At 38.3% G+C, this 12,648-nt stretch overlaps 1 protein-coding gene across 1 annotated transcript in view; it reads right to left on the bottom strand.

Moving 5' to 3' along the window:
• LOC121156429 (intraflagellar transport associated protein) overlaps nt 1-12,648 on the bottom strand; it is an 83,254-nt gene that overhangs the window by 70,274 nt on the left and 332 nt on the right. The gene's annotated exons all lie outside the window — the stretch shown is intronic.

Below are 12,648 nucleotides of genomic sequence, written 5' to 3'. Positions count from 1 at the left end.
GCATGTTCTGTTTTACAGACAAGCTGAAATAAGTTTCAAGGGGTTAATATTTACATAATAACTTTTTCTTTTTTCAATGTATGCTTTTGATCATTTCAATTTTTTAAATGTATAACATCTTACACTGACAGAAAAGTTGGGGAGACAATAAGAACTTGTAACAAATCATTCAAATAATTAACACTGCAAATAGCAGCATGTTATTTAAAAAAATCAGAGGTCAATTTTGGCCTACTCAAGAATTGGTATATACTTCTAGGCTTTAAAAATTATTGTCTTATTTGTGACTGTAGATTAAGCTATTTATGTATGAAATAATTAGGAAAATATATTGAGATTATGTTTACAGAGGACCTCATTGATTGTTGCATTTCTTAAATGTAAATATATATATTTTTATTGCATACTTAAGTAATATTTAAGAAACTAAACAAAATTATATAGGTACAGTGTTATGCATATTGTCAGTGACAAAATCATTTTGTGGATATTGGCAAAAAAAAAAAAGGGGGGCACTCTGATTTTTTAACAGCAAAAGGATCTCATGCAACAAAGTGGATTTTGCATTCATTGTGAGGTTTATCACTGTCACTTTTTTGTTAAAGATTTGTTTTATCTTTATTGCAAAGTCAGAAATACAGAGAGGAGGAGAGACAGAGAGAAAGATTTTTCATCTGCTGATTCACTCCCCAAATGACTGCAACGGCCGATGCTATGCCGATCTGAAGCCAGGAGCCAGGAACTTCCTCCATGTCACCCAAGGCTTTGGACCATCTTTGACTGCTTTCCCAGGACACAAGCAGGGAGCTGGATGGGAAGTGGGGCTGCCGGGATTAGAACCGGTGCCCATATGGGATCCCAGGGCTTTCAAGGCAAGCACTTTTGCCACTAGGCCACCGCCCAGGCCCTTATCAATGTTACTTAAAAATAAATGACACAGAATTAAACTACCATCTGGGATCTATCAAAACTCATTTTGTCAAATGTGTATCGTTTTGATCAATAAGCTAGTGCTGTACTGAAATATCAGACAGTAATTCCTCCACCTACCCACCTAATCTAAGGAAATGAAGTCAGCATCTTTAATCACAGGGTGGATGCCCTGGTATATTTAAACAAACAGTCAGATTTCTAAAACACCAAATTACATTGCAACTACAGATTTGATTCTAGGATAGACTAGGTATGAACTGATTTCTGCTTCCCTGAGTGATCCGCAGTGTTTACATGCTCTATTTTGGCAGGGGTTCTGGGGGGAAGGAGGTAAAGGGATAGGTTTCTAGGCATGTAAGAAGAAAGAAAAACCCAGTGACAGAAATTCTGAACTGAAAGAAACCTAAAGATTAATCAAGTTCAACCATGCAAAATAATGAACGAATCTAGAAAAGAAATTCCAGGGTGAGGCAGGAGCAGAGCAGTGGTTGTCAACGAACTTCTCCATGAATGAGCAGTCACACATCCTCAAGATGAAGTGCTCATTACTCTGAACTCTAAGACACAAGGAAATTAAGCACCGAGCAGCAAATTCACCCTGCATGGCTGTGCCCATGCCTGCAACTACATTCTGTCCACCAATAACTCCCGAAGCACCTTCAGGTTGAGGATAGACCTGTGATGACCTTAAAGATTCATCAATGCACAAAAGATACAAAGCAAGAGATTAAAAAGGAATGAAGAGTACTGCAGAAATAAAAGAAAAAAAATACCTTACAAATCAGAAAAGGATCTAAATTCTTCCACTATCTTTATCAGAATAGGAATTTTTAAAAACACAATTCTAGCATCAATGAATGCACTTCAGGTTACAAACTTCTATCAACAAACATATTCTAATAGTTAAGAGGAACAGAATTCTTCATTAGCACCAAACAGTTAACAGCATAAACAGCTATATTTCTATATTAACTGTCGTCAGTAAAACTCTGCAGTGAACAGAAAAGAAAGTATTTGGGAAAGCTAGGACAGATTCTTAAAGTACCATTGACCACAAAGCTTTGGAAGAAAAATGCTACTGCCTTCCACACAAAAGTTTTAGGAGTAGTGATATCTTGACAGCTATACATATATGTATTTTTTCTTAAAAAAAAAATCTTACCTTAAACCAAAAAGAGAAACAGAACATTATCATATTAAAAATTTTTATCTCCTATCCAACAAGACTAGCATCAAGAATATTCCCATGTAAAGAATTAAACTCAACATTAAAATCAATTTTAAAAGGACAAAAGGCCTGCACAAACATTTCATCAAGCAGGATATGTAAATGGAAAATCATTAAATGAAAAAGATGATTAATATCAATGACTGTTACAAAAATTAAAATTCAAATCACAGTAAGATATCATCAAAATGGCTACAATGGTATCATCAAATACTGGCAAAGATGCAGAGAAACTAGGAAAAGACTGTTGTTGGTAAGAATGTAAAAGGATTCAGCCACTCTGGGAAGCAGTTTTGAGTATTCCTTTCAAAACTAAGAATGAACCTGACACACTGTCATACACTGGTCCTCTTGGGCATTTTCCTAGATAAATAAAGTTTTTATTTTTATGCAGGAGCTTATATACAAATTCACAGCAACTTTATTCAGAAAAAAAAAAAACAACTGGAACCTACCTAGTCTTCCGTGATAAACCGCTAAACTGTACAACTTCCATAGACTTCCACAGCAAGAAATACCACTCAGCAATTAAAAAACAAAAGTCCATGATTCCACATTTATAACATTTGTGAAATAGCACGTAGGTAGAGAACAGATGAGTGGTTGCTGGAGTTCAGGGATGTGGAAGAGACAGTGAAAGACACAAAGGAGTAACCACGAATGCCTTTACGGTAGCAGTGGTTCCACAAAGCTACGTGTGATCTAATTAGCACACATACACTAATGCGTGCTGATTAACTAGTGAAATCTGAATAATAACCGGCATGAATCACATCAATAACAATTGCTCCATTTTAATATTCACTGTAGTTGGGCAAGATGATAGCATTGCAGAAGACCGTACTGAGGTCACATAGGAAGCAATTCCTTGCACATTTCTCCTCCTGTAAATATATGAGTATTTTTAAATTGAAACTTAAAAAACTGGAAGAGAGGAGCAGAGAAGAAGGGTCAACCAACTAAGAGAAAACAGATTTAGGAAAAGGAAATCATCACTACAAGTTACCAAGACCAGAACTCCGGTGTGCTGATTGCATTCCCTCTGCAAAGAGCTCTGGGCCTGAGACTGATGCTAACGTCGAAAATTACATACTTAAGCAGAAACTTTTCTCTTGAAAAACTTGCTTCCCTTTCTTGTTCATCCATCCAATTTACTGTAATGAGGTTTCTTGAGGCTATCATTCATTAAGCCTTTCTGTTGATCAGCAGAATATATAAAATCAGTTTTATTTCCCCAAAATATAGTTTTCCTCCTAGCTACTTAAAGTCAATACAGAAATTGCTGGGTTGACTCACAGAGGCAGGTCCACTAAGTACCAGATTGTTCTCAATTACACAGTTATAAATCCCATTAAAGAAAAGAAAATGCAAAGAGTTAACTATTGAACTTTCCCTCCCCTTCATTCTCTATTAAAAAATTAAGTATGTACAGTGAGTCTATTGACACATTCACATCAGCCAAATTAAAGAAAATTCACTGTCTGAAATGAGGACTGTCCTGTCACCATTATTTTTGTTTCTTCATCTAAATTTTCTTAAAAAAAATTGCAGTTGTGTATGAGAAAACTTCAAAAGTTCCATGGGAAAAAATGGATTTAAGAGACAACATAATTTGACTGTAAGATTTTTTGAAAGACCTCTTTGTATAATCACAACACCATACCGTCACCTCTCAACACAACCCCTATAAACACAATACTTTGACTCTGGGCCATTATATTCGTACAGAAAGATCCACCAGGCATATGTCTCCATTATATTTAAAACTGACTTGGTGTTTCAGTGAATATTTTCCCAAGGTCTTGATCAAACTGTGACTTCATAAGCAGAAAGATCTTTGTCTCCACTACACAGCCCTATAGTCACACAATATTTTGATCCTACATGATTTGTTCACACACATGTAAAATCTTCACATTAACACTTATCCGTATTTCTGTGTTGTGCAAAAAAAAAAAAACTTGACAGGAAGGCATCCATTCTGAAAGTTCTCTTCCCATCCAACTTCCTGAGCCTGTCACCACCTGCACAGTGCATAATACTTTTTTTTTAAAACCAAAAGGCCTACTTTAAAGAAAAACCTACACAGCTGGTAAGCAGCAGGTGTAGACTAACTGAATTAAATCAACTCTGCCTATAGGAATTCATTGCTAAGTGTTTCAAAATGTCAGATCTTACAAATAAAATCGACCTTTTCATTTGACATTCTCTTAAAAGAAGTCAGATTCTAGAGATGTGTTTCCTATCTATTTTTAATTCTAAATTCTTACGACTGTAGAATAATAAATGGGCTCTAAGAAATAATAAGGTGCTTCCAGCTTACATTTTTTCTTAATACTTTAGTTACAATTTGCCTCAATATGCACAACATTACTTTGGAGCAAAAAGAAATTTTAGTTTTTTGATGATATGCATATTCTATGAACCCTTTGCAGAACCCTCCAACAAAAAAGTTAATTTTTTGCACCAAAATAGTATCTTTTAATTCCACTCTTCCACAAACATTCTGAAATATTCCTGTATCACTGTTTTTGCAAACATGAGGTTGAAGTGAATTTTTTCCAGCGTAACATGATAAAACTCCACATTTAATTGCTTTTTATAGCAAATGGCAAGCGTCATTTTCTTCTCTGAACAATCCATTACCCTAACTGTAGATGGCTTCCTTCTATTTATGTCCTTTTTCTTCCTTTTTTACCTCCATTGCCTGTTTCCTCTGGGGCTCCTTAGAACTTCACTCAACAAACCAAACGTCTTGCATTCTAACAACATATTACCTCCTTAAAAATGAGCCACTTACTAAGAGTATGTCTGCTCCTATCGCAATGCTATGAAAACGTGCTACTGAGTCCATTCTAAGCACTTCACTTGTTGACAGTAGAGCTTAAGTGGCTTGTCCATTTACAAAATGCAGATGGAAATGTTTGAGAGGCATGTGGTACTTCTTAAAAGACACTGTCCTGAGTTCCAGAAACAGTTCCTCCTCTGCTTCCACTTAACACAGCACAGCTGTATTACCGTTTTCAAATTATTCAGCTTTCAGAAGACATCTGGTGCCGTGACTTAAACTGCAGCTTAGAACACTCACATTCCGTACTTGAGTAGCTGATCTGTAGTCCTGGCTACTCTGTTCATTTAGCATCCTGGGAATCAGCAGATGATGGCTGAAGCACAGGTACCCTGCCTTTCACAAGAGAGCTCTAAATGGAGTTTCAGGTTCCTACACTCACATGGTCACTTTGGCTGTTAGCAAGCCTTTGGGGAGTGAACCAGTACAAGGAAAGTTTCCCTGTGTCTCTGATATTGTCTTCCTGTGTCTCTGATTTTCAAATAAATTAAAAATAATAAAATTTTTATATAAAATGTATTCAGTGTGGTCAACGCAGTGGCATACCTAACTGGTATTCTGCCTGTGGTGCCGACATCTCACACGGGTGCTGGTTCATGTCTCAGTTGCTCCAGTTTCAATTAGGCTCCCTGCTTATGGCCTGAGAAAGCAGCAGCTGATGGCTGAATCCCTTGGACCCCTGCATCCACATCCAAAAAGGTCCTGGCTCCAGGTTCAAATCAACTCAACTCTGGCCACTGCAGGTATTCGGAGGGTGAACCAGCAGATGGAAGATCTTCTCTTTTTGTTTTCTTCTAAGCTTACATTTCAAAGCAATTAACAAATTTTTTTAAATCATTTTGCTTTTCTGAGACAAAGTAGTTTGGATATAAAAAACATAAAGGGATTGAACTTGACCTTTTTTTTCCAATGATGCTTTTTTTTTTGTCTAATTACTGCGTCAAAACAAGGAATCTTCAAAAAATTGGCAGGAAACACACAAAAATCTTATAATTCCATTCTTCCATAAGCTTTCTGAAGTATCCTCATATATGACACATCTTTTATTTCTCCCAGAAAACTCAAGATATTTCCTGTCTAATTACACTAGAGTGAATTTTTTAATTGCTACTGTGGTGGTTTTTGTTTTTGTTTTTGAAGTTAAGGAAGGACAAATCAACCCCTGTAGCAGGGCTTGGATTTGGTCTGCCTTAAGGCTTCAGAAGAGGCAGGGTAGTCTATCACCGTGATTTCTTGATGAAGTTTCAGTAAGCTGCAAGAAAGACTGTAAGTGGGAAGAACATAGCTGTTCTCTGCCACAATCCAAAGTGCTTCTTCCTGCTCTCGCAGATGTACATTGTTTAAGAGCAAGTTCTGAAGGCCAGTATGGTGGCATAGCACAGAAAGCCATTGCCTGGGACACTGGCATTCCATATGGTTGCTGGCTCAAGACTCAGCTGCTCCATTTCTGAACAGGTTCCTGCGAAAGTACCTGGGAAGGCAAGAGAAGCTGATCCAACCAAGTACTTGAGCCCCTGAACCCAGTGAAGTCCTAAAATGTCCTGGTTTCTGGCTCCAGCATGGCCCAATCCTGGCTGTTCCAGCCTTTGGGGAAAGAACCAGCAGATGGATTATATCTCCCTCTCTTCCTCTCTGGTTATTCCTCTCTCTGTAATTGTCTTCCAAAAAAAATAAATCTTAGGAAAAAAAAAAGAACAAGACCCATTATCAGTGATTTTTTTTTCTAAATGCACATGATTGCACATGGTGGATACTCAACAAATACATTTTACTACAGAAGTCATGTCTTACGTATACAGAACTGATTTCCAATTCCCCGGTGGATGCCTGGGATGGTGGAAAGTGCCATGCTCTATATATGCCTTTACTTTCTAAATGTACTCACCCATACCTATGAAAAAGTGACATTCATAAACCAGACACAGTGTGAAATTAACAACAGTAACAGGACAATATATGTAGCGAGAGCTATGTGAGCATAAATGATGTCTTCATGCCGCTCAAACTACCTCAATGTACTCTACCCATTCTTTTCATGACAATGATGTGAAATAAGACATAAAGGTAGCACTTGACTGCTTCTCTGTGGCATTTCTGAATTGTCAGTCTTGCTCCTCTTGTATGTTGGGGTCATAGCAGCATAAAACAAGCACTGATGAGGGACAATCTAAGTAGTGTCTAATGGCCAGGTATTGAATACAGGCTGGGTACAGTGGACAAAAAGAACTGCATCCCAAGAAGGATAAAGTAAGACAACACAATATATCATTAAACTACTCAGAGTAGGTTATAATTTAAAGCAAATGAATTTCTTACTCCTTAAATTTTCCATGTAATGTTTTCAGAACATGGTTGGCTCAGGAAAACTAAAACTGTTGAGAGATGAGCCATGAATTAGAGATCACCGCCTTAACTTTTAGTGTCCTGGATAGGCAATGAACCTGTTCAGCCACTGATTATTGTGCAATCTACAAAATGTCTGATTTTTTATATCATTAAAATACAAACAGTAAATCCCTATCTATGGTTTCCATTTTGCATTTATTTTGTGTTGACTATGAAAATGCCCAATGTATCAACTTTGATGTAACTTTATCAATATTAGCCATTTGTACAAATAGGCTTATAACATCCTCATTAGACATTAAAGCACACATGCCAAAACACAAAGCAACATCAGGCCACAGTTGCCATGTAGACTTAGAGACCCCATGTTTCATGCCCATTCGCTTTTATACTAGAGGTGCTCATTTGATGCAGTAATTAAGGTGCTACTTGGGATACCCACCTCCATTACCCCACGTGGGAGACCTGGATTAAGGCCCCAATCCCAGCTTCAGCCTCCCCAAGTCCCAGCTGTTGCAGGATTTGGGGACTGAGCCAACAAATACAAGACCAGCTTTGGTCTCTGGCTTTCAAACACATTCTTCAAAGGTTACTCATCTAGTACTGAAACGCAAACCCAAGCGTGCCTTTCTCTTACCATTACATGCAATCCACATGGAAACTGATTAAACAATGACAGTAGGCAGTTGGGTAATTCATTCTATACTTACAAGGTGAATTTTTATGCAACTGTTACATTATGGAGATATCAATAACTGCAGTATTTAAACAGCCTCCTCATGGGAGAGTTTTCCCTGTTTCTTCATTTAATCTTCTCTCAACAGTCTTTTGAGGTAAATATTTATTTCTATTCTTATTTCAGAGATGGAGAAACAGAGCCTACATGGTAAGAAAACTTCTGGGAAAATGGCAGAGTTAACACAGGAAATCAGTCCAACCCGATCTTATCATTACAGAATTCCTGTTACAGAGTCGGCACAGGATTCCATAATTAGAAATTTTTCCTTCTAAGTCTTGAAGTAATGAAGATGAAAACACAGAAAAGAAATTCAAAGTTAAAGTGACTAGTTTTGGGACCCAGTGTTCAGTGGCTAAATCCTTGCCTTGAAAGCACCGGGATCCCATGTGGGTACCAGTCCTTGCCCTGTCTGCTCCACTTCTTATCCAGCTCCCTGCTTGTGGCCTGGGAAGACAGTGGAGAATGGTCCAAAGTCACCCATGTGGGAGACCAAGGAGATTTACACAGAGAGTAGGAGAGAGAGAAATCTTTCATCTTCACTCTTCACTCACTCTTCAAGCTTCGCTATTCCAGCAGCTGCAAAGGCTGGAGCTGAGCCAATCCAAAGAGAGAAGCTAGCAGTTTTTTCTGAGTCACATGCAGGGGACTGAATGGGAAGTGGAGCAGCTAGGATAAAGCCCAGCAACCATGAGGGATCCCAGCACTTCCAAGGCAAGGATTGAACCACTGAGCCATCGCACCGGGCCCAAAAGTAAATAAATCTTAAAAAAAAAAAAAGTGACTAGTTTTGATATTAGTGGTCTATGCTTTAGGACAAGTAATGTCACATTTGAGTCATAACAGTATTTATTTGAACTCAATGCTTATTTAAATTTCATCTATTTTTCTAAAATAGTTCTGATTTTAATAAATCAAGCCTCATGCAGACCTTTAAAATAACTGTAAATAATGAACTGTGTTGCCATTTTTGCAAGCAATGAAACGGTTACATCTTCAGGGAACACTCCAGTGCTTATCTCTCTCAACCATCTTAAGAGAGAGAGAAAAAAAAAATGTCACAGTCAGTTGCTCCCGTCAGCTCTGTGATCACTGGAACATCTGTAGACACACATGAACTCTCTCTACCTTTAGCTTTCCGCTGCTACAGACACAGTGGGCAGTGACTCGTCCCCAAGTGTCAACATTTAATACCTGCTTTAGCCACAAAGAATCAGAAAGGGAAAGCAGCCTCTCTGGCCCTCAGGTAGGTCTGATACCTTCATTTCTACAAAAACTGAAAGAGCTTATGTTTGTAAACTTTAAGGTAAGGGAATGGTGATACCATACTTGCACAGCTTTTCGTTGCTGTTGGACTGGGCATCTATAGATGGGGAGTATGGATGTCAAATTTGGACGATGTGGGGACCTAACTCTTGTGGCTTCATAGCAGTATTACTCATCTTCATACATACATTCTCTGGAATAAGTAGAAGAATGACCTAAAGACCTGGCCTGTCTTTCATGCCAGCAAAAATCAAATCTCTCATGCCTTCAGTCCAATTAGCCATGCTAGATAATGTTGGTTAAAGCTCTAAAAACCTTCAGTTACATGAGGCTACTTGCTATTCAAGAGCAATCAGGAAGTATGGGGAGCACAGACCAGTACAACGGAACACCTCAGAGTAGAGTATCTCTCTGGAAAAGAAAGAAGTCAGCTCAGGCACAAGGAACCACGCAATGGGTCTCTGCACCACTAACTCCTCTTGTGCTATGCTCTGGCTTGCAGAGCGAATACACTAGAATACTCCTGCTGAATGATGTTGGCATGGGGTTGGGAAAAGTGTGTACCTTTATTGGTCCCACATGTCTTTTTAAATGTACTTTCAATGTGTTGACTTTGAAACTTTCCTGAGCTGAAGAAGAATGTCTTTATATCTAAAAACTCTCTGCCTGAATAGTAGAGTCACATGAAAGCTATGGAACAAATACTCTATTCCACTGAAAACATATTCAAGTCAGTAAAACAAGATCTAAAAACTAAATAGGTATGGCAAAACAATGTTGAAATAAAGTCAATTTTTTTTCTTTAAATGCATACTCCACCTAGTTAAATTGAGTAATCTAAAAATCTAACACAGACTGAGTCGTAAGAGGAGGTAACTGCTCGTAGCAGTAACATTTTGGCATGGTTTTCAGTGCCCTGAGATTACAATGCGAGACAAAGCAATGGTGGAGAAGGAACAGGTCAAAACGTGATTTCAACAGTCTTTATAAACTTGGATTCAGCTACAAAAACACACTGTCTGCACGAGAGAACGCTTGTCCTTAATCTACAGTCTTCATGCTTTCACTTCCAAGAAGTCAAGCCTCTATGCCAAGCTTAAGATGAAACCAACACACCACACACACCTCAATGAAAACATTTTTTGCCAGTTCAAAAATAAGTGTTCAGTATCCCCTTTTTGTGTGGGGCACATTAGTCCTGTAGAGGGTACTTTATATCACAAAATCAATCTTTGTGGGTGTTTGAAAGAACGCAGACTTTGGCTTTGGCACTCTGTCCATCCAGAATGGCACAACTGCTGAGAATAAACAACCCCCACGCTGGGTGTATCACTTTCTGCTGCTTTCACTTAGGGAGCTGAGGGTTAATATTTCCTTTTACTTCCTGTGGATCACATTTTCTTACTTCTTCATTTGCCTCTCCCTACGAGTATCTGGACGGTCCACAAACTTGCAAGGCAAGCAGCTGAACCTACAGACTACCATGGCCTGAAGAAAGATGTGTTCACATAACTTTAGGAATGATCCCTGCCATCATGATTGCTTCACTTGGTTTAATAACCCACAAGGCGATTAGTAAAAGATTACACCTTGAAGGCTCCCCTAAGTAAGCTAAAAAATCACAAGTATAACCAAGTGTTAAGCAATTAGTTACATCTACGGAGGAAAAAAAACAAAGCACCACCAGCATCTCTCCAGAGTGGTCAGAAATTCTACAAGGACCATGGAATCATTTTAGGGGGCATAAAAATAAAATACAGTCTCAACAAACATTCTATTTCTTAGGTGGCAGGCATTGTCCTATGTGATTTACATGTGTGATCCCACTTATTTTGCATAGCAACTCAACCCATAGGTAGGAACATGATTGCCATTGAGCAGATAAGAAAAGAACAGGGAAAAAATAGATTGCTCCAGGTGGTGACTCAGCAACAAAGTGTTAGAGCCCCTGAACTGGATTCAAAGAATTCAACTCTACTGGCTATATAAGTAATGAGGAGAGATTAGGGAAGAAAGGAGGAACACGGAGCTGTTCTTATTTAAACTGAACTCAGCAGCAATGCTGTCAGTATACATAGTTGTTCAGTTCTTGTTACCCTTCTACGCCCGCTGTGCAAATTCCCACATCTAACACACTTTCTAACCATCTCTAACATTATCAACAGTAGTTGCCATTGCTGGCAGGCACGTGTGCATCACAAACCTTACTTCTGAAAAGTTCAAGAATCATCAAAGAATGGGGAAGGAGGAAGAAGAGGTGGGGAGGGGGAGAATCCCTACACCTTCAAAACTGTATCCTGGAAAATAATAGTAGCAACCTTAAAATTTTATATATATACCTTCCCTCCATTGCTCCCTGTGCTTTGTAGTAAGTTTATCAGATGCAGTCTTTACTCCAACTTCCAGCTCTTTAGGTGGGTCATGACACTCTTGGCACTGGCAAGGGTAGAAAGTTTAATATGTTTTCTAGGTCTCTCTCTCTCTCTATATATATATATATAGTATTTTTAAATTGCTACGATTATATATATTATATATTTTATGTATATTATATATTTTATATATCATATATTTTATATATTTATATATATATATTAGAATTTACTGTGAGCAACACCCTGTTTCCCACAAATTAAAATACTAACTATAACCGACACCAACCTACGAGATTGTTGAGGTTACAACATATCACGGAGGAGGAAACTGAATTTCAGACAGGTCAAATAGCTTCCCAAACTCAGGCACTTAGTAAGAATCAAAGCTAGAATTTAAATCTAGTGCATCAGCACTGCAAGCTGTCATATTGCTTTTAAACACATTAACAATTCTTAAGTCAATGAATCTGGGCTATCTTGTTTCCTTTAACATTTTGTGTGCAGGACCTCATTCACTTTGCAAACAAGAAGTGTTCTCCCCAACTACCCAGGAAAACCTGTCTCGCTCGTTTCTGCCAAACACCGTTTTTCCGTTACAATAATAACGTGAAATCCTGAGTAACTCTGGCACCTCTGTGCTCAGGGTCTGCTTACTTCACAACTGCCAAAGAACTACCTCAAAGTTCTTGGATTGGAAAGATATCTGAAGCAGTAATCACTGATTCTACTTTCCTAGAAGGCGGAGGAAGAGATAAGTTTAGTAACATTCTCTGCTCTCCTAAACGAACTCTCAAAAATAAAGAAAAAGAAAAATGTCATTGTCGGGCCACTTCCTGCCTGCACTCTGGCTTTAAAGAGGCTCCACTTTTAACTTTTGGAGCCTTTGGTAACCTCAGGGCCGGGTGAATTTTCTGCC

This window comes from Ochotona curzoniae, unplaced genomic scaffold (genome assembly GCF_017591425.1).
Source record: "Ochotona curzoniae isolate NIBS_2020 unplaced genomic scaffold, NIBS_Ocur_1.0 contig_3432, whole genome shotgun sequence".
Lineage (NCBI taxonomy): Eukaryota > Metazoa > Chordata > Mammalia > Lagomorpha > Ochotonidae > Ochotona > Ochotona curzoniae.
Note: the sequence above shows the minus strand (reverse complement) of the source record. Positions and strands in the feature narration are given on the sequence as shown.